Raw genomic sequence first — 4,984 nt, 5'->3', positions numbered from 1 at the left:
ACTGCATTGAAACCAGCGCGACAGGTGTGTAATCCCCTAGCCATCTCTCTCCACACAGCGGGGAAACCTTAAGGGCCACTCCCAGCTCTCCTGTGAACGCAATAACCAGACGGAGGGAATCAGGAGTGGCGCGGGACTCGCGGCGCGGAACTACCGGCTACCGCTCCCACCAGTGCTGACAACTGAGGTCTCTTGCACCAGCTACCGGGGGCGTGGCTACAGGAGGGCAAGCAAATTCGCTGGGGGATCTCAGCCCCAAGCTCTACAAACTTAGGGTCTGAGGGAGGCAAACAGGGAGAGTGAGCCCAGGTGTTCATGAAAACAGGGCTCCCGGGAGCAGCAGACCTGGCGTGTAGCCAGTATTGTGGTGAGCACCACAGGTGAGCACGGCCTGGCTTGCGGAAACACAAGACAAGGCCCTAGACACTCAGGATTGGAGACCCGCCCAGTCTAGGAGAAAGAGCTGCTGCACAGTGAATGGTTCCCACCTATTGAGAGGAGAAGCTTGGCCCAGTGGGCACAGCTCCACCTACTGGAAGAGAAGTTAATAGAACTTTAGGACTGCATTTATTATTATTATTATTATCATTTTTTTTCTTTTCTTTTTCTTTTTTTTTCTTTTTTTTCTTCTTTTTCTTTCATTTTCAATTTTTATTTGTTGTTGTTCTTTAATTTTTTTTCAATGTTTCTATTTTTTTTAATTTTTTTTATTTTATTATTATTTTTTTTTAATTTTAATTTTCATTTTTTATTATCACTATTATTTTTGTTAAAATTTTTTTTTCGTCTTTTCTTTCTTTCTTTATTATCTAATCTTTGTTATTCTTGTTTCTTTTGTCTTTTCATTTCTTTTCAATCTTCTTATTCCCCCTTCCTTGAATTCTACCTGCCTACTCTCATTCTCTTTAGTGACTTCTTCCCTTCCCTTCTAATATCTTTCCTCTCAAGCATCAAATAAATCTATAAGAGTAAACAGTAACTCAGCAGTCAAACAGAACAAGAAGTAACATGAGCAGCATAAAAAAGCAAGGAAGAAAAGGAGTACAAACAATGAAGGGTAGCCTAAATATTCAGGAGGACCTAGAGTCAGCAGAAAAATGGTCATATAAAGAACTCAAGGAATACCTTAGACAGATGGAATGGAACCTTAAAGAAGATACGAGACAGCAAATCCAAACAGTGAAAGAACACTTTGAAAATGAATTACATAGACAGATAAAAGAAGAGGTTAAGCATCTTTATCAGGAGATTGAGATTATAAAAAAAAACCAAACAATAATTCTAGAAATGAAGGAAACGATAAACCAAATTAAAAACTCAATTGAGAGTATCACTAACAGAGTGGAGCAAGTAGAAGCCAGAACATCAGATAATGAAGACAAAATATATCATCTTGAAAAAAGCCTAGCCAACTCAGAAAGGCTGGTTAAAAACCACGAGAAAAACATCCAAGAGATATGGGATAACATAAAGAAACCAAACCTACGAGTCATCGGGATAGAAGAAGGTACAGAGATTCAAACCAAGGGAATGAGTAACCTGCTGAAAGAAATAATTACAGAAAACTTTCCAGAAATAAAAAAGGAAACGGATATACAAATTGTAGATGCATACAGGACACCGAGCACACAAAATCACAGTAGACCAACGCCAAGACACATTGTTATGAAGATATCCAATATACAGAACAAAGAGAAAATACTAAAAGCTACAAGAGAAAGGAGGCAGATTACATTCAGGGGTAAACCAATAAGGTTAACAACGGATTTTTCATCACAGACGCTGAAAGCGAGAAGATCCTGGAACAACGTATTTCAAACACTGAAAGAAAATGGATGCCAACCAAGAATTCTGTATCCAGCAAAATTAAGCTTCAGGTACGATAACGAAATAAAAATCTTTCATGATAAACAAAAGCTAAAAGAATTTGCAGCCAGAAAACCAGCATTGCAAAGCATCTTGAGCAAAACACTACACGAGGAAGAAATGAAAAACAATAACCAAAACCATCAGTGGGAAGTGCCTCTATAAAGACAGAGGGCGGGGGGAATGCTAACCATGGAGAAACAAACTAAATTAAAAAAAAAAAAAGAAGATAAATAATCAAACATGGCTGGAAGTACAAACCATATATCAATAGTAACTCTAAACATTAATGGCTTAAACTCTCCAATAAAGCGACATAGGCTGGTAAATGGATTAAAAAAACAAATCCAACAATATGCTGCCTCCAGGAGACACATCTGATTGGAAAAGACATACACAGGCTGAAGGTGAAAGGTTGGGAAAAAATATACCATGCACACGGTCCTCGTAAGCAAGCAGGGGTGGCCATCCTCATATCGAATAAAATTGACTTCAAGACTAAATTAATCAAAAGGGATAAGGAAGGACATTATATACTGTTAAAAGGAACCATTCACCAACAAGACATAACAATTATCAATATTTATGCACCAAATAATGGTGCTGCGACGTTCATAAAACAAATTCTCCTCAAGTTCAAGAATCAAATAGACCACAACACAATAATTATGGGTGACTTCAACACACCTCTCTCACAATTGGACAGATCCTCCAAACAAAAGCTGAATAAAGAAACTATAGAACTCAATATCACAATCAACAACCTAGACTTAACTGACATATATAGAATATATCAACCATCATCAAGTGGATATACTTTTTTCTCAGCAGCACATGGATCCTCCTCAAAAATAGACCATATATTATGCCATAGGGCAACCCTCAGTAAATATACAGGGGTGGAGATAATACCATGCATTTTATCTGATCATAATGGAATGAAACTGGAAATCAATGATAAAAGACGGAAGGAAAAATCCTACATCACATGGAAAATGAACAATATGTTACTGAATGATCAATGGGTTACAGAAGACATAAAGGAAGAAATCAAAAAATTCTTAGAGATAAATGAAAATACAGACACAACATATCGGAATCTATGGGACACAATGAAAGCAGTTTTAAGAGGGAAATTCATCGCTTGGAGGTCATTCCTCAAAAAAAGGAAAAACCAACAAATAAATGAGCTCACACTTCATCTCAAAGCCCTAGAAAAGGAAGAGCAAAACAACAGCAAATGTAGCAGAAGGCAAGAAATAATTAAAATCAGAGTGGAAATCAATGAAATTGAAACAAAATAAACTATTGAAAAAATTAACAAAACTAAAAGTTGGTTCTTTGAAAAAATAAATAAGATCGACAGACCCTTAGCCATGCTAACGAAGAGAAGAAGAGAGAGAACTCAAATCACTAACATACGGGATGAAAAAGGCAATATCACAACAGACACTACAGAAATACAGAAGACAATTAGAAATTATTTTGAAAACCTATATTCCAATAAAATAGAAGATAGTGAAGACATTGATAAATTCCTTAAGTCATATGATTTGCCCAGACTGAGTCAGGAGGATACTCACAACTTAAACAGACCAATAACAATAGATGAAATAGAAGAAGCAATCAAAAGACTTCCAACCAAGAAAAGCCCAGGACCGGATGGGTATACAGCGGAGTTTTACAAAACCTTTAAGGAAGAATTAATACCAATACTTTTCAAGTTATTTCAGGAAATAGAAAAAGAAGGAGCTCTGCCAAATTCATTCTATGAGGCCAACATCACCCTGATTCCGAAACCAGACAAAGACACTTCAAAGAAAGAAAACTACAGACCAATATCCCTGATGAACATAGATGCAAAAATGCTCAATAAAATTCTGGCGAATCGGATACAAAGGCACATCAAAAAAATTGTGCACCATGATCAAGTAGGATTCATCCCTGGGATGCAAGGATGGTTCAATATACGGAAATCAATAAATGTTATTCACCACATCAATAGACTTAAAAATAAGAACCATATGATCATCTCAATAGACGCAGAAAAAGCATTCGACAAAGTACAGCATCCCTTTATGTTCAAAACATTAGAAAAACTAGGGATAACAGGAACTTACCTCGACATTGTAAAAGCTATCTATGCTAAGCCTCAGGCTAGCATCATTCTCAATGGAGAAAAATTGAAGGCATTCCCCCTAAAATCTGGAACAAGACAGGGATGCCCTCTATCACCACTTCTATTCAATATAGTTCTCGAAACACTGGCCAGAGCAATTAGACAGACGAAAGAAATTAAAGGCATAAAAATAGGAAAGGAAGAACTTAAATTATCACTATTTGCAGATGACATGATTCTATACCTAGAAGACCCAAAAGGGTCTACAAAAAAACTACTGGAACTAATAAATGAATTCAGCAAAGTGGCAGGATATAAAATCAACACGCATAAATCAAAGGCATTTCTGTATATCAGCGACAAAACTTCTGAAACGGAAATGAGGAAAAACACTCCATTCACAATATCCTCAAAAAAAATAAAATACTTGGGAATCAACCTAACAAAAGAGGTGAAAGATTTATATAATGAAAACTACAAAACCCTAAAAAGAGAAGTAGAAGAAGATCTTAGAAGATGGAAAAATATACCCTGTTCATGGATAGGCAGAACTAACATCATCAAAATGGCAATATTACCAAAAGTTCTCTATAGGTTTAATGCAATGCCAATCAAAATCCCAACGGCATTTCTTGTAGAAATGGATAAAGCAATCATGAAATTCATATGGAAAAATAAAAGACCCAGAATAGCAAAAGCAATTCTAAGCAGGAAGTGTGAATCAGGCGGTATAGTGATACCAGACTTAAAACTATATTACAGAGCAATAGTAACAAAAACAGCATGGTACTGGTACCAAAACAGGAGGGTGGACCAATGGTACAGAATAGAGGACACAGAGACTAATCCACAAAGCTACAACTATCTTATATTTGATAAAGGAGCTAAAAGCATGCAATGGAGGGAGGATAGCATCTTCAACAAATGGTGCTGGGAAAACTGGAAATCCATATGCAACAAAATGAAACTGAATCCCCTCCTCTCGCCATGCACAAAAGT

The sequence above is a fragment of the Marmota monax genome, unplaced genomic scaffold (assembly GCF_021218885.2).
Source record: "Marmota monax isolate L192 unplaced genomic scaffold, Marmota_monax_Labrador192_F-V1.1 WCK01_AAM20220418_F8-fsc00103, whole genome shotgun sequence".
Classification (NCBI taxonomy): Eukaryota; Metazoa; Chordata; class Mammalia; order Rodentia; family Sciuridae; genus Marmota; species Marmota monax.
This window is presented reverse-complemented; position numbering follows the sequence as displayed.